General features: G+C 35.9%; 1 protein-coding gene across 6 annotated transcripts in view; it reads left to right on the top strand.

Moving 5' to 3' along the window:
- The window catches only part of LOC134211041 (WD repeat-containing protein 47), a 358,867-nt gene that overhangs the window by 213,395 nt on the left and 122,124 nt on the right, over positions 1–23,348 (top strand). The window contains exon 1 of one of the 6 annotated variants that reach the window (XM_062687600.1): positions 13,378–13,488. The exons of the other annotated variants lie outside the window; for them this stretch is intronic. The gene's annotated coding sequence lies outside the window, so the exon portion shown is untranslated. Of the gene's footprint in view, positions 1–13,377; positions 13,489–23,348 lie in introns of those variants that run through there. 6 annotated transcript variants of the gene reach the window in all.

Here is a 23,348-nt window from a genome sequence, read left to right as displayed (position 1 = left end):
TATAACGTACATCAGATTGAACTGTACTTCTTAGTAGTTTTATTCCCGAGCCATTCTTTTCATTCCCGCTATTTAGTGGCCATACGTTATTTAAGCAAACTTTGTGTTATTTGGTAGTTCAAAAAGTCGTAAATGCATTGCCTATGAAGTGTCATAAAATAATATTATAGACAACACGTAATAAAGCTTTTTTTTATTATGGAAAAATGAGTTTCAACAAGTGCCTTGACAAAACGCCCCGCTCTAAGGTGCACCAATACAAAGACGTTTTATGCATCATCATTAGTATTTTATTTACCCCATAATAAAAAGGTAGCAAGTCTCTATGTGCTTGACATTTGAAAACCAGCATAAGCTCATTAATAAAGATTAAAAAAAAGCATGGGCTCATTTAAACAGGTTTGAATTACATTTCGATAGTTTCCATGTCATTTAGAAGCAACTGCTGCTGGGTATGCCGCGCTTGTGTCCAATAGATAAGTCCATATCGTCCAGCCTACATTGGGGAGATTTAATCAGTTAAACACATTTTCTAAAAACGTAACATTTTTGAAGATGGAAGCAATTTTATACCAAATAATTCTCTGAGGAAAGTTATTTTGTTGCCCAACTGAGTGCTCCAGTGCAAGTTTTTTTTTTTGATAGTATAGCAGCGTCTCTCTATAATGTTGAGCAACCAAACATTGAAAGTTATTATTCAAGCTATTATAAATCATTTACATGTATTTATATTCACTGTTGCGAACAAATTGTAGGAGTAAAAGTGCAAAAAATGTGTTTTTTATACTCTTTTTAAAATTATAGTATTTTAAGCATTATTTTAAAACAGTGTTGGTAGAATAATGCTCATATCTCACGCTCATTTTCACGCAGAATCGCATCGTTTCGCTTATTCGCCGAAAAAAATATTTCGCTCTATAAAATGTCAATACCCAATCGAAGCGTATTTTATGTTTACGTATGGATTTGTTATCCATTGGTTTAAGCAAAGAAAGTTATTTGGATCCATTTAACTAAGAAGGACACGCAAAAATCACGCAATGATGCAAATGGCTAGTCGAATCATGGACGATTCTCTGAGCCATGAATCGGGAATTTGAGTTTTTACCAACACTGTTTTTAAACGCGTTGATCGATTAGGCTTAGTTTCCAGGAAAAACATTGGAGAAAGAAAACCCGCTGAATGCATCTTATTTTGTGAGCGAATAAATTGAGACAATTTTCATAAACAAATATTCATTGTACATACACGCAAATGTGAACCTCTCGATGTCTCCCTAAAACACCCCGATTTTATTCGTTAGAACAATATGAGGAAATCTTTAACTATTCTGCTGTATTTTAAAATTGATCCTAAATATTAGATTCATAGTTCTACATGCTTTTCGTATATCTGATCATCATTTTCATCAAATGTCCAAAAATATGATAAAAAAGAAAAAAAAATAAAAAAAAATATTTTGAAAGCATTTTATTTTCTGGTATCCACAACCCAACATCCTCTACACATATTTAATACGTTCTTTTCTCTTCTCTTTATTTTCAGGTATGCTTTATGCTATAACCGTTAAATAATGTAAGTTCAAAAATCATCTTCAACAAAAACCAAAGAAGATAGTTATAAAGAAAAAAAATAATCATTCGGTACCAACATTTCAAAAGGGTGGAACTACTTTTGTAAACAAAAGCTTCTTCCGTCGTTGGAGGGCTTCGAAGATTCCCTGTAACGAAAGTACTCTATTCGTTACAGGGAAAAAATCGTTTAATGAAAGAAGAGAATTTGCTGCCTTCATCAGTGTGGTTGGATTGGTTGGTTGGTGGTTGGCACCGGGAATCGAACCCAGCCACCCTCAGCATGGTCTTGCTTTGTAGCCGCGCGTCTTACCACACGGCTAAGGAGGGAGGGTCGAAAGGGTCATTTGGACGAATAGGTTATTTGAAAAGTGAGAAACAAGGAGTGAGAAGAGAGACCTCACTACTCACTTCGCACTACTCACTTTTTACAGCGAAAAGTGAGAAATGAGGAGTGAGAAATGAGACATCTCACTTCTATTTCTTCAATTCTTACTTTCTACTGTGAAAAGTGAGTAGTGCGAAGTGGGTAGTGAGACGTCTTACTACTTACTTCACGCTTCTCACTTTTTACAGTGAGAAGTGAGAAATGAGAATTGAGACGTCTCTCTTCTCACTCCTTATTTCCCACTTTTCGAATGTCCTATTCGGCCAAACGACCCTTGCGGCCAAATGACCCTTTCGGCAAAATGACCCTTTCGGCCAAACGACTCTTTTGCCCAAACCACCCTTTTGGCCGACTGATCCTTTCGGCCAAATGACTCTTTCGACTAAATAACCATTTCGACCAAATGGCCCTTTTGGCCAAACGACCCTTTCGGCCAAACGACCTTTTTGGCCGATTGATCCTTTCGTATATGGTTTATTTGGTCAAACAACTTTCGGCGTAGTGGCATTCGGCCGAACGGTAATCAGCCAAACGGCCCTTCCCCGTCCATTTCAGCCAAATGACCTTTTCTGCCAAACGACCAAACGAAACACTTTTTGCAGGCGAGTGCCGTAGCGTAGTTGGCTATACGTTCGCCTTATAAGCGAATGGTAATGGGTTGGATTCCCAGTCCTTCACTAAATTCTTATCAGTCGCCGGAAGCGTAGTCCATACGGTGGAGTTTTGAGGAACGCGCCTCACCGACAAGGCTTGCTGATGACGACTGACAAAACTGTTTTTATCATCATCGGATCTCCATATGGACAACTGGACGACATAATGGAATCACGATGAGATGAACTGGCAACGACCACAATAACGAATTATGGAGATCTTAAAATGGATTCTGTGTGGATTCTGCACAGCAGAATACCGCAGTAGATCACGGCACAGTAGCGGTTAAGAACACGTATGTTTGCCTTTCTCATACACCAAGGAAAGGCTATAATATCACTCCAAAGGCGATTTTGTGATAGAAAGCTTGGAGACGAATTAAAATGATGTCTGTCTGTTTGAACGTATGTGCGTGTGTGTATGTATGTGCCCAAATAGAATTCACTCATGTTTTAGGAACATATCTTGAACCGTTTTGCAGCATTGTTTCAAATTGAAAATTGGCCAGATCGGAGTATGGAATCAAAAATTATGGCCACATTAAACGCGCCAAGGAAATTTCACTCATAATTTTTATATGTGATGCACGAGAAAGGCAATACTAGCACAACTCAAACAAATTACAAAAGCCAAAAAACTAAATCTATTTGGTACCACACCTCTATAGCTCAGAATGATCATTTCCAATACCCCGTTTTTCCCATATATAGCCAACTGATTGCTGGATGATTTCTGAAAGAATTTAAATTATGGGAATTCTTACTCCAGTTCGTCTATCGACAGCTCGAAGACAATACAATCATTATTTTGTTTAGTACAATCTTCTTCTATAGATGAAAAAACATAGATATCATCCGATCAACTACTCTCATTTTGAAACAAAACAAAGTACCTCAAAACAGAGCCAAGTATTACTTTACAGCATCTCGTTGTTTTCTGCTTTTGTTGTATACAGCAAGTAGTATAATCGATACAATCGCAATAACATCTATCGCCATTCGTTTTGGCAATATAATTGCACTTCACAGATACGCGCCGCAATGTAGGGGGAAGTGGATTTTTGATATACCTTTAAAAAAAAGATAATGAAATTTTTTTACTTGTTTTTTATACATTGGTGGGATCATGATAACTTAATAGCTATTAGATATATTTAGGTTTAAAAAATTCACATAGTAAAACAATATGCAATAATGTATTCGAAAATTTAACTCTTGTCTGTTACGTTATGAAAATAAAATCTCAATTTGGTTAAGCAGGGTCTAAAACCATTTCGTCATGGATAGCTGTTAGGAAATTATATTCCCTTGTAAGTAAGTAAAACTTTATACCCAAAAAACTACTAGCAAATATATGAAAAGATTCCACTTTCCCTTACACTGAACGAGAGCATGTATACTAGCTCTAACTTTAATCTACCGATGCAATACCAATTTTGAGTGGTTTTACTTCACTTTTGCGCAGCACACCGGTAAAATAACTTCGCGCCAATTAGCCAAAAAGCTTCCCTCCTCATCTGCTGAAACGGCTGCATAGATTGGAATGTGACGAAGCAGTGAAATATAATTGGGTAACAAACACAGGCGATTATACAATCGGTGTCTACAATCTAGTTTCAAGGATTTTACTTGACGATTGTCGCTTCTCGTGTACAAATACGTCAAAATGCGCTTTGAAGCTGGTGGCAATTAGAAGTTGCCTTACTACTGATCATTTTATATCAGCATTTGGCAGGAAACGGAAATCTCAATCGAAACAGTCAGTCAACCGTTTACGCGCGGCTTTTAACTTGGCTTCCTTCCTACAACATTACATTTTTCAATTTTGATTTTGAGAAAACAAGCTCCGGTGCAACTAAATAGTGTAATGCTTCAGTAGTTTGTCACTTGCTACTCGGACTTACTGAACTGAAAATGAAATGATACGCTTGGATTGGTATGCAAAAGACGTTCATCAGTCAATCGTAGCATGAAAATCGCTATTGAAATCGAAAATCAACTGCTTTCATCTTGACGATTAAGCCAAATGAGGTTAGAACAGGTAACGATCGGATAGATGCGCTCACTTTTTTTATTGACGTTTGCATTAAACATTATTTTCGAAATGTTTTTCCGCTCCCAGTACAGTGATGATTAAACCAGATTCAATATTTCACATCAGATGGAACTTATAATAAATTACTATGCATGAGTGACGTTACTACAGCATTAACCTGCACCATCATAAGCTGCCATAGATTTACGGCACGGGTCCCTGTTCGACCATGGAGAAAATTCAATTCATAATAATCGGGCAAATTTGCTTCGGTAAGAAACAATGGTCTCGTTTCTTTCTCGACCCGATCCCATGCACTTACTCTTGCTACAGCGTCAGTGTTGAGGCGCACACCGCGCGGACCCTAAAACCACGAAAATTGTCAGTTGAACAACATCTCAAGCGCATAAGATTGGCGGGGACCGCTTCTCAGTGCGCTACAGCAGCAGCGGTGCAGTGTCTTGTCAACCTGAAATTATTAGCCTACAAGAGTCGATATTTTGTACTCGTCGCCATCTCTCGGTGCATAAAACTTACTTTCACTCGATAAAGTCGCGCCGGTGCACAGTGCACGCATACATACATATATTTGCGCCGAGGGGTAGGGTGGTTTTGGACGGGAAGTGAGATAAATGCAGGAAAACTGATTTTCAATTACGATCTTTACTTTTGGATAATGACGTGAGCTCCGCCGATTGAATAAAAATAGCTGCGCTGAAGGAAAATCCAATTTGTGGCGTTTAATCGAATACGTGCGCGATTTGGCAAGGCCGTTACTCGCGGATTGACCGGCTCATAATAGGGCCCATTACGTGGTGCTCTCTGGGATATTGGATCAATATTGGAGCACAAAAGATGTAAAAATATACTACATTGTAGTGCTTTCACAAAAGCTCGCCCACGATTTTTAAAAAAATATGAGTAAGGCAAAAAAGAGGTGGATGTTTCGTACAGGGTTCGTACTTTTCATTTCGATGAGACAAAATCAAGCGATTTTTGGGTCGGAGGAGAATATTCCTTTGGAGTGTGCAGTGCAAAACATCTTTCTCCCATCCATCTTTTCTCTAGAGCGAACCTACAAGATAAGCGAAGATCGTAACACTTGATGAATTTCTTTTTTCGTTTCATCACTTTACCTCTCACTTTTCGCGAAAATTTTCGGTAAACAATTACAATAAAATTATGACCGCAACGGGTTTCGAACCTAGACCATCAACAAAAATGGCGATGGGAAACGGTCACTATAGCCATACCATCGCATAGACTACATGTAGGGATTAGGTTGTTTGTTCCATAAAGGCTACTCTTTCTGCTTTTGGTGATAGCATGAAAAGGAAGAAAGGAGTGAGAAAACGAGCAAATCTTCGTGGCACTGGTAGTGAGGGAGGAATGGTTATCTCTCACTAGACCTTTTTTTCTTTTCCCGCAAAACCGATTTCTTGGCGAAAATCAGCGTGAGTGAGCATTCTCTGAGATTCTCATGAGAATGAGTGAGAATTACGATCCCTGTTTGTAATATGAATGATCATTCTAATCTTACCTTGTATTAAAATCAAAAATTCAATTTACGATTAATTTTCTTTCGAGGACGGGAGCTCGAGCTGCCATGGAAGCCGTAAACAAATCTCCAAGTCGATTCGCATGCTTTTCTCGAATCTCGACACAATCGTTGTCTTTCGCCGTACATACCAAAAATAATTGCCTACCTTACGGCTTTCACAAACCCGATTCAAGCACAAGCGATTCTATCATCAACCTATTCATGATTCGATACACCATTTTCTTCATAATTTCGCAAATAAATTATTTAAATAGTGTATGAACTAAATGAACATCATATTCTCTGCTCTTATATTTAGTTTTATCAACATTCGCACCAATCGTTAAAACATTTTCTCATATAATAATCAAAAGATACAATGGATCGTATGTTTCATTAAATACATTTTTAACATCATTTCATGTAAATAATGTCAAGTCAAATTACTTGACAAATACCTTCATCATAATTTAGATCCGTTATTGCTCGCAGAAAGTATTTTGATCTGTAATATGATACCGAAAAAGTATTCTTTCATCACGGGAAGATGAAACACGTGAGAGTTTTGAGAGGATTCACAACAGCTGATCGATATAGAGAGGCGTGAACTCAATCGCACGTATCAATCATGAAACTTCAATGCAGGCAGCGTTAAAAACAAGCATCCAATAATTGTATTTATGAATAATTGCGTAATAATATCAGGTAGTTGGCACAGTTCTAACTGTTTATGCAAAGTACCAAGCAAGGAATTGCCTAGAATAAGTTTTATAATTGGCTTTCTTCAGCAGTGCGTTATGCATCATCCCCACCTAAAGCATTGTTTACGTTTTGGAAAAAAAAATCTTTGAGAGTATCGCACTGCGAGAGCAACACAACTGCCATGGTTTCAACAAGCAGTAAATCTCAAAATTACGCGGCAGCCTAAAATTAACATCTGCAATTTGTTTGAAGGCACAACATGAGGGCTAGAACATGTAGCCTTTTTGCAATTGCAGTTTTTAATACAGTTTTCATTTTTCTAAACTTCTTCACTTCTAACTAAACTTCTGGAAAATAAATGATTCATATAATAGTATTTTCGTTAGCATGCCCTTGGTAAGCGTGCTATTGAGGGAATCTAGAACGCACTCTCACTCTCACAGTCAGTGTGGAAGTATCTTACATGCAACCAATTAGAATCCACGCTCAATGAGATACATATTTTGATTTTCTCTATTTGTTTGCATGCTTCTTTTATTCAACGCAAGCAAAATGGCTTGTAATATAAACGGCAGCGCATCTTCATTTTTCGCATGTTCGAAATCAACAATCACTCGTCCCAAGTGGGCTGAAAAACCATCCACCTGATAGGGACAATGATGCCGACATTTTGTCCATTTCGCTCGAAACTTTTGCTGGTTTAAATGAGATATTGTGGACATTCATCGTTTTTTTTTTTCTATTTGGCGTCAAAACCACAAATAAGCAAGCCTGCTGGTGGAATAATTCTGGTTGGAAATGCAATATATGAAGATTTATAACGATAAATGTGCTCAACCGTAGTATAATGGGCCAAGGTTTGAGCCGTCACCCCTATGGAGCATATTCAGTAGACCTCTTCATGTTTTCAAAAAGTATCGAAATCTCACCCGGTCAGCCCAGAATCACAATTCTTATGCTAAAATAAGCCTCCTGTCATATTTTCAGCTAATTTTAAGGGCATAAAAACACTGTTTCCCCTGAAAGTAGACCAAAAACACTAAATCGACTTGAGAGACACCTCGAAATTTTATCCGAATTAGCTGAAAATTTGACAAGAGTCTTATTTTAGCATAAGAATTGTGATTCTGGGCTGACCGGGTGAATTTTCGATAATTTATGAAAACATGGAAGAGGTCTAATATTAACCCATCAAAAGTTGCATTTTTTGTGCTCTTAATGTCACCCAAAGACGGCTTTTTCGAGAAATCTAAAACAAGAAAAGCTACAGAAAAAGCTTTTTTTAGCAAAATTTATTGGAATAAGCTGCGCTACAACTTTGTTGAACATAACATGTCAGTATTCCGAGAAATAAAAAAAAAATCATATGATGGGCCACCCTATTTTTTATAGCACTATAATGATGGCCTTACTATTTCGAACAATTTTGTAGAACAACAGTTTTCTCTAAAAAATATAATTTTGGCGTAACATGCATCTTTCCGCGTAAATCTGTATCCTGGACCATAGTGCATTATGGTCGTTTCTGGGAGCAAAACACTAAGTATACGTCTCGAAAAAATATTTTGATTTTTTTACCTTAAGCGAGACATTTATGGTCCCCTTAAGCGGGACATTTATTTCAGTGTACAGAATAGCTTAGGCTCCTCTCAACAGTCACAGAGGAGTTTAAAAATATAGGCTCACTGTCGGTAGAAGTCGTTGAATTTGACGTAGAATACGTCTTTGTATGAGATGCGGATAAAGAGTTGCGATAAGTCGTACAATTTTCAACCGGTTTTCATTTTTTGCCACCAAGCGATGGTATTGATTTTTGAAATTGTTTTAAATTGTTGTTCGTACGACCAACAGGCTGTTTCTTGTAATTTTTATCGTTGTATATTGTTTCTAGAGTATGACTTCTTTTCCCATGAAGCTAACAAAGGCAAAATGGTAAATGCATCATGAAAGATTCATGATTACCCTTGAAAAATTGAAAAATGCTCCAAACAAATTACCTTGAAATATATAAAATGCTCCGTAAACATTCGAAAAGCGTACCGTAAAAACGAAAAAAATGTACCGTACACAATTAAAGATGCTCCTTAAAAAAGCACAGATTTGCTACGTAATTAATGATAATTGCGCAGAATATTGACAAAAGAATTATTATAAAATAGTTTAAAAGGTACCTTAAAATTGGCTATCATAAATTAGAATCTTATGAACAATTGTATAGAGTTTATTGCTGATTGTTTTGCTTGGTAACCCTATTCAACCGAAAACTAAGAAAAATGCTCCTTAGGATGAATAAAATGCTCCATAAACAAATGAAAAATGCTCATTAAACTAATAAAAATGCTCCCTAAAATAAAGAAATGCTCCTTAAACCAACGTAAAAAAAATTAAATGCTCCATAAACTTATAAAATGTAAATGAGTAAAATTGATTCACAATACAAACTGCACGTGCTGTCAAAGCATCCACCGCGTTCCTTCAGGTTTATTTTTGTAAGGTGACTATTTAGCACTTATTTTTGAAAGTAGTCTCTCTATCAGTTTTTTTGTATGCTTTACAATTTAGAGTTCGGTCTCCAGTAGCCATGCGAGTAGAGGCGTAGGATTGCCAATCCGGTAATGGCGAGCTCAATTCTCCACTCCCTGTGCATAGTGTATCCATTGTATTTGCCACACGAAATACATACTCATGCAATGACGGTCATAGAAATGCTTCAATTAATAACTGAGGAGAAGCTAATCATAGAATACTAAGTTGAAAAACAGGCTCAGATCCAGTAGGAATGTAGAGCCATTAAAGAAGAAGGAGACAATTCCGATTTCTTCAAGTCGTGTGTGGTTATGCGGGGATGTTAATGAATAAACCGATTAGCATATTAAATGCAATGTGATTTTAATGAAATTCGTATCGCCAAACATTTTTTATACGATGTGCAATTGTCTGGGACGTCTGTTTGTTTGTGAGCCAGGTGCACAATTTCATAAACAATGAATATGAATTGAATAGCATGTTAGCTAAGATTACATTTTATAAGTTTATGGAGCATTTCATTTTTTTACGGAGCACTGTTTTTCGTTTAAGGAGCATTTCCTCAAATTAAGGAACATTTTTCGTTGGTTTAAGGAGCATTTCTTTATTTTAGAGAGCATTTTTCTTAGCTTAAGGAGCATTTTTTATTTGTTTATGGAGCATTTTATTCATCCTAAGGAGCATTTTTCTTAGTTTTCGGTTGAATAGGGTTACCAAGCAAAACAATCAGCAATAAGCTCTAGGGGCTATACAATTGTGCATAAGATTCTAATTTATGATAGCCAATTTCAAGGTACCTTTTGAATTATTTTATAATAATTCTTTTGTCAATATACTGCGCAATTATCATTAATTACATAGCAAATCTTTGCTTTTTTAAGGAGCATTTTTAATTGTTTACGGTACTTTTTTTTCGTTTTTACGGTACGCTTTTCGAATGTTTACGGAGCATTTTATATATTTCAAGGTAATTTGTTAGATAATTTAAGGAAAAATGATCACTTTTTTAAGGAGCATTTTTCAATTTTTTAAGGTCAATTTCATCTGTTTAATTGGACATTTTTTGGGCTACCGCTAACAAATCATGCATCGATGGGCGTGTGGTCAATACCGGCCTTCCGACCCCGACGCCCATCCCAGTCAACACAAGATCGTATATGATGCCATGTAAGGTCCTAAAGTGGAGCCCATGTAGGCACTTTCGCAAACTACATCACGTCTACTTGTACTTCTGTCGCCTCCATTTTACCATCTTATGTTGCATCATATACGATGTTATGTTGACTGGGATGGTTCGAATCCAGTCTGCCACACTTTGCTTTTTTTATGAAAATTGTCTTTCTACCTTTTGAAAAATTCTTATCGATTCCTTGTGGCAAATTTCCATAAGGCATTCGATTGATATTAATACGTCTATTTGCGTTAGTGTAGTAGCTAAATTCATTTTTATTTCGACTTATTTTGGTCTACATTTATTTAAATCCTTAATTTTTGTTTGTTAACATCCTAATTTACATTTTGGCTGCTCAAGATGAATGTAATGCACTGTATGTAAGCGTAGATGTTTCAAAAGATCTATTAGTGTAAAATAATGTATCTATTAAAATAGAATTTTGTAAAATCATAGCATAATTCGTATTCTATCAGTCAGTACAACATTTGTTTTGAAGACGTTGTAAATAAATAAATAATTAAATGAGAGATCTTTAAAAGCTACACACTACGAAAACGTCCTGTAACATTATGTCATTTAAGACCGACATATGCCAGTGAACCAAAAGACGCATCATTGCGTTCAAATTAATTTTTACAAGGCTCTGAAAATGTGTATCCTAAATTTTACACGACCAAAAAATCTAGTGTATGTATCAAAAATGGTAAGGCCCAGCATGTCAATCTAACACCAGATCTTATAAGTGGGAGTCCTGTTCGATACCACTCTACCATTCCTGCTGTTTGGCAGAAGGGAGATCGAAGCTTAACATGTTCTACAATTTCACGAATATGGGAAAGCATCAGCCCATTCACTGCTTGTTCCTTACAACTGCGCTGAAGGTGAAAAAGGAGAAACGAAAACAGTGCTCAGCTGGTGCGTAAAGAATCTTGTATTCATGGGGTCACTTTGTTTGTTTCGGGGCGCTTTGGATTTCAGTCATTCTTACTGTAAATTTAAGCCATTTAGTAATGAGAAGCATTTAATGGCTAGCATTCAGTATTTGATGACAAAATGATACTGCAAATATATTGTTTTGGGTGTCTGAAGCTAATATGACACAATATTATGTTATGATTGAATATGCACTTCGGTTGATTACGTCAGTTAAAGGATTGCGTCCCTTATAAAATTGAAATTTTTTTGGTGTGTACATAATAATAACGTGATAACCTAGTTGGACTTGATCTTCGGATGCTGATCGGCCTGGGGGAGATAGTCTGCGAGTGACGTGGGGCTACTTGTCGATGTCTCCCAAGCAACACCACTTGTTTCTCAGTGAGTAACAACAACTGTGGTGTGACTTACTAAAGGTCTGAGTTAAACACAATACGTCGTATTTAGAACTCCTTTGCGACACAAAAGCGCAAGAAGTGGAGCTTATTAGCAACATCTTGCGGCTACAATGAAAATAAAAACCCAGAAACTAACCGGGAATCGAACCATGGACCTTGAAATTTGCAACCTTTTACTATAACCACCACACCATCAAATCTGTTTGGAGATTCTGCTACAAGTGTACATAAACAACAATGTCATTTGTAACGTCATTGTACCTTATACGGAACATGCAGGGGACTGTCAAAAATAAAATACTGCTCAGCTGAGCTCAAAGTGTTTTGCAACATATCAGAAACATTGTCGTAACAGCAATGAACCGAAGCGTTATTAATTCTGCAACTTATCTGTTTTGTTTCTGATATGAAACACATTGAATTCCAAATCACCCAAGAAGTCAGATGCGTGGCATATAGCGACGCCACTTAAACAGAAATGAAACATTGTGTGTTGCAGAACTGGAAAATGGCTTTAATGTGACTCAATGTATTGTCAGGAATAAACAGCTATTGAAATAATTCCTTAAATCCTACAACCTTTTTTTATATAATGTTGTTAGATCCATGATGAAATACTTCACGGAATATCCTTTACTAATCATATTTCGACTATATTATAGAAATTAGAAATCATTTTCGATCCCAACCTAAAAATACCCTCGTCTATCTGTGAATAGAATAGCTATAGTTGTTCAGGAAACGATACAGCAAAACAATCCATCGAAACTAGGTTACTCGTCTAACCAAACAGTTCTATTATCTTTACATTTCTGGAAGAATGCTTTCATCGTCCATATACCAACAACTACAAGCTACTTTCGACGGAAGTAGAATTGCTTCCAACACAGACTATATCAATTAGCCACCGACCGTTGCAAAATAGCAATCTCCTTTTGCCCATTTAATTCATCTCCACATTGCACATCTGAGAAAACACGTTCAGGGGCTCTCGGGAGCACCTTGAGGCACCAACATCACAACACAATTATTCTCACTTCTGTTTTCATGCCACCGCGCATATGCTTCGCTGACGCTACAGACAGTGCCGCTCCGGTTTTGGCATCGGCGGTGTTCTTCTATCCCAGATTCTAGTGATTCTTGTGAAGACCAACAACCCTTTTAAAATTTAAAATATTTCAGTAGTAAATAGTAAATTGTGTTCCATATATCAAAATACAATCTAGAGGAACAAAATCAATTAAATTTCTTTACAAAACATGTTATGTATAGTAATACGTATCTAGAAGTAATATGTAACACTAGCGCCAAAGCGTTCATTAGGCAAAGTGCGATCAGAAATAGTACGTATCAAACCAAAAATCGAGATGCCACTGTTGGTAGCATGGAGGCTCTGAAGAGACCACGGCTTACGCCGCAGAGTACCTAGCATTCATTCAGTACTTGTAGAGCTCTCTCGTCTATCGGACGCGCGAATTTCTATGCTCGGTGCGATCGCGCAAAGCCATCCATCAACAACGGTGGTAAATCCAGCAAATAAGAAGTTTTTCGTGCTTTCGAAACGGTATCAATCATTCGGGATTGTGTTTTGTCTTATTGTGCCTATTTTGTTTTCATCGATCGGGGGATGTTCAGGTCGTTCTGTTTCTGTGCTTGGCCTGTTGGTGGAACACATGTGTTACTGGCACTCGAGTTTTGGATCTTCGCTGCTGTTTGCTGATAAATTAGCACAATGATGGGAGCATTATTGGAATGGATCGATAACACCGCGATCCAAGTGCCAGCAATTGAGAATTGAGTGGGCTGGAATAATTAGTGAATTCCGGAGCCCGATCGCCATCAGTTGGGACTTCAACAGTGGATGGATGGAAACCTGCTTTTCCGTCGAAACCGTCGGAGGGTGAGGTGTGATTGCAGCACACAAACGGGATGCGATCGATCTAGCTACAACAACATTGCGCGCGCGCCGAAGAAAAGCGAGGAAGAGAATATAACTGTGCTCGATCGCGTTTGGCTTTCCTTCGCCGCGGAGTTTTAGTGTTTGATTTTTGTATGTGTGATGCGCTTTTTTCACTGCTGCTACGTCACAGGAGTGTGGATTTTGTATAATGATTAGATTTGCTCGACCGGCTGCTGTTTCTGTTGCTGCTGCTGCTACTGCCGCGCTGTGGATGGTGGTTGGAAAACAATTGCGAACGACGTGGATAATACTTTCAATGTTACAGTTAGCAGCTTCCCCTTTCAACGGCGCGGTGTGCCGGAGTTAGACAGTCATCTATAGTGTGGTGGCGTTATGTTTTCCATTAGTGTGTTCTACTTTTGGGGGAAATTGCATTAGATGTTGGATATGGAAAGCAGAAACTTTTCTTTACGGTTTTCTATGTTTGATCTTGAATAATAATTACTCCATTGCATGATGACATGGAAGCTTGAGTCGTGCACCATTCATGAATAGATATTGTTCCTCCGTGGAATAATGGATGCATGATAGATCCAATTATAAAATACTTAAGATTTTTTTTCTCTTTTTCATGAGATTAATCCTATTGCAAGAATCACATTTATCAACATTTATTTGAATATGTAAATTTTAATCAACAGTTTGAACCTTATTACAAATTAGTTGAACGCTCCCAGCTTTATATAAGATTTGTAGTGAGATTTAGTGATTTAAATACTGATCTGAATATAATGCTATACTCATTTCCAGTTCGATCGTATTGGTTTCTATTTTTCATGGTTACATGTAGCGTCATCTACTTGGTCTACTTGGACCTCCTACTCTCACCGAGACTGGACTGAATTTTTACATCACTTGAATTTATCGATACTAAATTTGTACTAAAATATAGTCATTTATTTGGAATACACCAAATTTTAAATTTTATAGGCAGAAACAGCGATGTTGGCCAGATAAATCCTCCAATGAAAAAGCCGCAGATTTATATACCAATCGGTAAAAGAAAAATTACTGCAAATTGGACAACCTTTTCGCGAAATGAAAAGAGACAAACACAACCTCATCTCATTTCATTAATATGTTGACTGATTTTGATTATCAAAAACCCCGGAAAATTCCCAACGTAATAAGTGTTTTTATACAAAATTGTCAACTTTAAAGATCTAGATCTGCCCTTAGTTTGATTTTGCTGAAAATTTTACCATTGTTCAAAAATATCTTGAATTTTAGCATATCAACGACACCACATTTATTCACAGGGTATATAAAAATACGGATAATGATTTTATTTGAAAAAATAAGTTTTGAATAATTGAGCCACAAACACCTGAGAACTAAATGTTTGAAGTTGATAATTTTGTATGGGCTTTAATTATGCATACCACTGTGTATTAAGAATGGTACACGGTATAAAATCAACACGCTCAATTTTTCTATCTATTGAATATTCATCTTTCCACCACTATGATGGGAAGTGATATTCCTTTGATACTGGAGTGCTGTCACACCTTCCACAAGTACGTTACAATACAGACTTTTCATAACATCAACATTGTTGATGACTGAAAGTTGAAATGATTATCTCAGCCCCAGTGGTGCCTTCACTAGGTTTGGTAGTGTTATGCTATTGAATTCACAGGTTCAAGGCTATTGATTTGAAAGAAGAGTCATATTTATGTAGTTCCAATAATAGATAACAGTTCCATTTATCTGTTTTGCTTTTTTTAAGAGATATTTCGAATTGTGATATAGAGTTGAGATAAGGTGCAGATAGCGATGCACGTAGGAGTAAATAAAATACATTCCTGGCTTCCATTGATGTTGTTCATACTTGTATAAAGTTTAACAAATGTTACAAATTATGATAAAAAATAAATATCAAAATGAAAAAAAAAACATTTAAAAAAACAAATTTCGGATTTGTTAAAGAATGTTTAGAAAATCCTTAAAATCATCCGATTTTTTTTGTTGCCTCTAAAAATTTTTTTTTCCAAAAAAATCCGAGTGGGGTGAAAGACACAATAATTGTTTTTAAATATTTGTATAGGCCTTATAGTCAAAATGCTGCCCGTTACTTGCTACTACTTTTCCCGTCTTTCTGGCAGCATGTGGATCCCGTAACGCAAAAAAAACGACTCGTCTATCGAGTCGATTCATATATCAATCCAATTTTCAACTTCTGTATAAGAACAGAAGTGTTCGTTAGATGGACCATGCGCCATCGATCAAAACAAGTAGTAGTCAGCATGAGCAACATCTGGAAAGTACGGTGGGTGTGGTAAGATCTCCCATTTCAACGTTTCCATGTACATTTTGACAGACAAACCAATCATGATGTGATGTAGAAACCCCTTCCGATATTGCCGTTGAAACAGCCGAAGAAACGCCGATCGTTGTCTCTTAGTTTCAAGCTGTACGAAACCCAGTGTCCTTGCTTCTAAATAACTCCTATGTCTTTGAGGCATTTTGATACAGCTTGCTAGGTCACTTGTAATGAATCTGTCAATTTATTTCGCTTTTAAAACTTCTTGGTCGACATCTTCAAAAGTCTTCTTCTTACCATCATCGACGTCGAAATCGCCAGTTTTCACACGTTGAAACCACTCGCGACATGTTCTTTCCTAAGTGCTGCCTCGGCGTATGGATCTGAGGGCATCCGACATTCAGCAGCACTTTTCTTTGAATTAAAAAAGAAAAGCAAAATTTCACGCATTTCACGAAAATTAGACATAAAAACAGTACGTATGATAAGAAGTTTGTAATACAAACAGATATGTGGTCACAAATCATCATTACCCGTAGGAGAGTGTGAGCCTAGTTGCGTTTTTCGCTCATACTTTTTTAAGTCGATATCGTACAGTAATATGAACACCGATGGGAAGCTTGAGAGTTTTGAGACCGTGGCTAACTTTGCTCAGATTTGCAGTATCTGTCAACAAAAGTTATGCAGTGTAGCCCACAACCGGAGACATCGCCCTATTCTTAATGTTAAAGTGCATGTTGAATTACTCCAGTGCTATTGAGAAGCAATGCAGTAACGGATTGGATACCTAGGGGAACAGGCGGTAAAATGAACACGTTAAGGACTTGCGTTGAATTCAATCATTAAACGTTTAAAAGTTTTACCACTTGGTCCAACAATTAAACTCATATTCTTATTGCACTGAAAAATTATTTCGCTAATAAACATTGTTTTATATAGTAAAATGAACACTGCATGGTGATAAAATGAACATCGCTTCTAAAATCTTTTTGAAACATTTAATTTGCTTTTTTTAACTCTAGCACTGTATATATGGTGGTAGGTCATTTGGCATAACGCCGTTTGGCATAAGGCCGTTTGACATAAAGGTCGTTTGGCATAATGTCGTTTGGCATAATGGTCATTTGGCATAATAGTTATGGAATCATCTATTTCTAGACTTATGCATAATGTTTTCAATTATTTATAATGATTAATGATTGTCAATTCAACATTATAAGAAAGATGTTTTAAACTATGTTTTTCAATTCAAGGCTCAGATTATATCAAATCACTGATTGAAGGTACTCTGATAGACTTTTTATTATCTGCCTATTTCACTTAAAATATTTTTATCTCTGGGTCAGCAGCAAGATCGTCGTTGACTAAACCAAACTACAAAATATGGAAAGTCAAATAGCAAAATTGTAAGAGCTCAAGAGCAAGAACAATTTTACTCAAAAAAGGCAATAAAAAGCAAATGAAGTTATTTCTGGATGACATATATTCATCTCTTTGAAAACATACTTTGTCGTTCACAAGTCTAAAAAGAATATGCTTTCTTTTTTTTTTTAATAATGCATTTGTCAGGCATGACACAAGGGAGAATATGTATGGTTCTTATTCTCAATGTATGCAATATTCAGTTCTAGGAAAAGGAAGATATAGTTCCTTCTTTTAAAGGATGCATTTTCTTGGCGAAGGCAAGGGAAGATTTTATTCATTTGTTCAATTAAGGCATTTGCTCGGCTTAAGGCAAAGGAGGATATGATCCCTTTTTTCAAAGAATGCATCTTCCAGACAGTTACATCAGAGAAAATATGGTTCTATTTTCCATTAGTCCGAATACATTTCAAATCTGTAGTTTTCTACTTACTATTACTATTTTTAACACCTACAGATACCGATGAATCGTAAAATGTCAATCTTTGAAAAGAATTTGTTTAGAGCAAAATTATATACTAGCGTCGTCGGGGGTGACAATGGGTCAAATGGGGGTGAAATGGGTCACTGTTACAACCACTTAGATGGCTTGTAGAATAGATTGAATGTATCTGAGGGCAAGAGGACTAAAATATAAGAGAACTTTTGAACGATTTTGTTCTACGACCTTCAGACTGCCGGTGAGAGCGATGACCCATTCTCACCCCCAGACCCATTGTCACCCCCGATGGCGATACTTAGAGTCACTTGGAGAAGCGCAATGAAGCTTCTGTTCAATAAACATTTTTAATTAAATTATCATTCTACGCAATTATTATCTGGAAAAGTTCTATCCTACGAAATGGTGTAAGTGAGGAGATAACATCTCCTTTCTACTAACATAGGTGTACAGTGGAAATAATAACTCTTTAAATAAACGCATTTGTCCAGTAAAAGGCAAACAGAGGCCTTGCTCCACATGAACGCATTTGCTAAGGCGAACGGAGATGATCTTCTTCTTCTTCTCCAATGGCTTTACATCCCCCACCGAGGTTTTTAAGCCAAGTTACCATTTCTTCCTTCTTTTAATGAACGCATTTGTCCAATATAATCCAAACAGAGGATAATGGTTTAAGGCGAACACAGGTGATAATGCCTTCTATAGATGAACGCATTTGCCCGGTATAAGGCGATCATAGGAGATAACACCTTCTTTAAATGAATGCGTTGGCCCGGTTTAAGGCGAACAGAGTTGGTAATACCTTTTTTCAATGAACGCATTTGTCCGATATAAAGCGAATATAGGAGATAATGCCTTCTTTAAATGAACGCTTTTGTCGGTTTAATGCGAACAGAGATGATAATGCCTTGTTTAGATGAATGCATTTGCCCGATATGAGGCGAACATAGTTGATAATGCCTTCTTTTAATGAACGCATTTGCCCGATTTAAGGCAAACACAGGAGATGATGCCTTTTTCTAATGAACGCATTTGCTCGCTTTAAAGTGAACAGAGTTGAAAATGCTTGGGTTTAAAAAACGCGTTTGCCCGGTATGAGGCGATCAGAAAAGATAACACCTCCTTTAAATGATCGCGTTTGCAAGGATAACGAAACTATGCCTTTTCCTTGCCATGGGAAGAACAAGCATATTCGACGAACAGAAGATGTTTTCTTACTGTAGGGTCTTGTCGTCATGCTCTTCTTGTCACAGTAAGGTGTATCGCCGGCATATTTCAGAAGCATTTTTTTCTCCACCTTCTTTTTCTATTTAAATACATGTTCGTGAGCCGTCTCAAGCCCAGTCGCCGTGGGCTGAAATTTCCTCTAGCTCCCCTAATTGAGCATGAGAACGTGCTTCGAAATTCTCACCTCAGCTTAAACAGTCTTCAAAGGTAGTGCATGATATGTAATGAGAGTTTTTGGACCGAGAACTATTCGTTCTATACTGTTTTCAAACAGTTCGAGTTTGATTAAACGAATCGCGAGTCCAACACGGTGAACCTTGTAAAAGGATCGAAAAATAAGTAAGGATCAACGATAAAAATTCTTGTAAAAATTGTGTTATTTACTCAACTGGAGTCGCCCTTCTATTTAATAAGTAAAACAAGTAGTAATCATTCACATCAATTATAAATAAATGTCTATTGATAAAAAAAATTCACTGAAATAAACTATAAATTTGAAATCAGGACTACTTGGGGTACTGGCTCATTCGGGGTAGTGGCCTTTGGGTAATGGCATTATGGGTAATGGATATATGGATAGTGTCATAGAGTCGAAAAGATTCCTTCTTTGAATTCAGGAATTTGCTTGGTTTGAGACACGGGAAGATATTTCCCTTCTTTATGATTTATAATATGATTTCTTTCTTCAATTCAGGCATTTGCTCGGCTTAAGGAAAAAGAAGTAATGATCTCTTTTTTCAAAGGATGCATTTTCCCAGCAGAAGCCAGAGAGGATATGGCCCCTTATTTCAATTCGAGCATTTGGTTTGCTCGGTTCAATGCAAGGGGAGATATGATTCTTTCTTAGAAACCGTTTGCTCAAGTTCTCTGGCTTGCCCTTACAGAAAAAAAATCCAATGTCAATTTAATTTAATGCTGATCTATCTTGCTGGTAGGTGCGTCAACATTTCAAATTTTCCCGGTTTGACAGGAAGTTTCTTTATTGTCAATTTGTCACGCCGTACAACACCTTTCCCAATTATTACCCATATGAATGAAACCACCTAACTGGATGGTTCAACAAATCTTATTTATCCATTACACAGCTCAAATAACAATTATGCCAAATGATAGGCTGACCAGATCATTTCGGCGAAAAAACGGGACAAACGCACTTGCAAAACGGGACATGTCAAAAAACCTTCTGACAACATTCAAGAGCTGTGGAAGTTTAATTTTGAGTGAATCATTCACCACCATAACCTTCTATTGCATTAACCCTCTACAACCCAAATTTTTGTTTTCGCTCAAAATCACTATTTTGCTTTCTAAAATCGATCTAAACACGGTTTGGGCATTAAAAATTTTCAATTCGTGATTTTATCAATTCCACACTTTGAATTTTAAGAATTTTTTTTGCAAGTTTTTAATCCAATCAAATACCTAGATTCCTAAATCTATTGACCTTTTTGATTTTTCAACATATTTAGAGTTTGAACATCTAATGCTGACTAATTGAGATTTTTAAATTTTCAGAAGTAATTTTTTTATTTTCCGTATAACGAGTTGGATAAATATTTTAGCGTGTAACATTCATCTCTATAACCTTCTATTGAATAAGGTTAGTTGTAGAAAAATACTAAAATACAAATATTTCACTCTTCAAAGGTATACGAGCGAAAACACGGAAGAACAAAATATTACTCAATTTTTAATATTTTTTTTTATAAATGTGTAGAGCTTTGAAAATTGACTATAAAACATTTAAACATGCTTTGAAGTTGATATTATTGATCAACATCAAAAACTTTTCGAAATTTGATCAATAAAAAATTTAAAAAAAATCAAAATGCCCCGTCTAAAGGCGGCCTTGGGCACTAGAGGGTTAAGTTAGTTGTGGAAAAATACTAAAATACAAATATTTCACTCTCCAAAGGGACGCGGAAAAAACACAAAAAATACGCATTTCTCAAAATATTTAAAAAAAATGTGGAAATTTGATTTTTTTTTTAAACTGCTCTTACACATGGATTTTATTACTGACCAATATCAAAAACTTTTGCATATCAAACAAATCAAAATGACAAAAAAATAGTCAAAGTATCAAAGCCCAAAGCCGGTCTGAGCTTAGAGAGATAAGAAAAAATAATTTTGAAAAAATTTCAAAAGATAAATGTGGGTGGAATTATTGATTTCCCGTACTAAATAAAAATTCATGAACATAAGTGAGAGAAAATCTACAGATAAGAATATCAAAAATATCAACAAGTAAAGAACATTAATAAAATGTAATTTAAATTATTTCCATCAACATGGTTGGCGCATGTGAATAAATGTCAAATCACAGTGATTTTTGATCGAAATTGATTTGAATGACGCTAAAACTAGCGTGACTAGCCTTAAACTCGATCTTATTCAGGTGATGTATAAATTATTTTTTATTATCGTTTTTTACAGTGGAAATATTCAGAATTGTTCAGAAAGACTTTGAATGATTCTCAATGTTTCGAAAAGAATCAATCAGGCTTTCGAAAAAGTCATTGAAATGGAACTGTATGAAAAAATCTCCCGTTGTCACCTGTTGTCATTAACTGTTAAAAACGTTAAGTTTTCTTATATTTTTCTTATATATGTTGACTTATGTCGACTTTTGTCAACCCATGCGAAATACATGACGGCATAAATAGCATTATCTTTAAAGCAACACTAATGACATAACATCTCACACTTTTTTGATGGGTTTCGTTCACTTTCTTTGTATTTGGTTTTAGATTCCTGCCTAAAATATTGAATTTGTTTCAATAATATTTTGGAGCTCTTTGGAAGAATCAATGAAAAAACGGGACAAATTGAGGATTTTTTAGATTACGACGGGACGGCACAATAAGGTCCAAAAAACGGGACTGTCCCGTTAAATACGGTACGCATGGTCAGCCTACCAAATGACCTTATGCCAAATGACCATTATGCCAAACGACCGTTATGCCAAACGGCCATTATGCCAAATGACTTTATGCCAAACGACATTATGCCAAACGGCATTATGCCAAATGACTTTATGCCAAACGGGGTACAATCTGTATATATATATATATATATATATATATATATATATATATATATATATATATATATATATATATATATATATATATATATATATATATATATATATTATATTAGGTAGCTCAAAAACACTTTTCAAATTTTTTGATGGGCCGCCCTCTTATTCGGTTCCATTTGATGCCCTGATGCTCTGGACAAAATTTCAGCCAAATCGGTCAACGTTTGGGCAGTGCTAAACTCGTTGGAAGTTTATATGGAAAAATATATGCAGAAACATCCCAAAACAGTGATTTGCAGTTGGACGGCACAATTTACGATCAAGAACCATGATACTCATTCAGTTCTTGTAAAATAAAATACAGAATGTTATGCTGAAAATCGCGAGAAGATTAGAGTTTATTACGCAAAGATATTAGCATTTTACTGGAATGTTGTAGGGGTGAATTTATTTCTTTTCAAAGGTAAAAGAAACGAAATTTGCTCAAACCCCACTGCAGAGAAATGCTAATAACTTAGCCGGGCAAACTCAAATCTTTTCGCGGTTTTCTGCATAACATTCTGTATTAAATTCTCCAAGATCTGAATGAGTATCATAGTTCTTCATCGTAAGTTGTGTAGTCCAGCTGCAATTTACTGTTTTTGGATATTTCTGTATACATTTTTCCATATAAACTTCCAACGAGTTTAGCACCGCCCAAACGTTGACCGATTTGGCTGAAATTTTGTCCAGAGCATCAGGGCATCAAATAGAACCGAAGAGGGCGGCCCATCAAAAAAAATTGAAAAAAGTTTTTCCCATACTAATTTGAGCCACCCTAATATATATATATATATATATATATATATATATATATATATATATATATATATATATATATATATATATATATATATATATATATATATATATATATATATATATATATATATATATATATATATATATATATATATATATATATATATATATATATATATATATATATATATATATATATATATATATATATATCAGTTATTTTTAAATTAAATTTATATATTCAAAGTTTTATCTTGGTTATTTCATAT

Source organism: Armigeres subalbatus, chromosome 2 (genome assembly GCF_024139115.2).
Source record: "Armigeres subalbatus isolate Guangzhou_Male chromosome 2, GZ_Asu_2, whole genome shotgun sequence".
In the NCBI taxonomy this organism is placed as follows: Eukaryota; Metazoa; Arthropoda; class Insecta; order Diptera; family Culicidae; genus Armigeres; species Armigeres subalbatus.
Note: the sequence above shows the minus strand (reverse complement) of the source record. Positions and strands in the feature narration are given on the sequence as shown.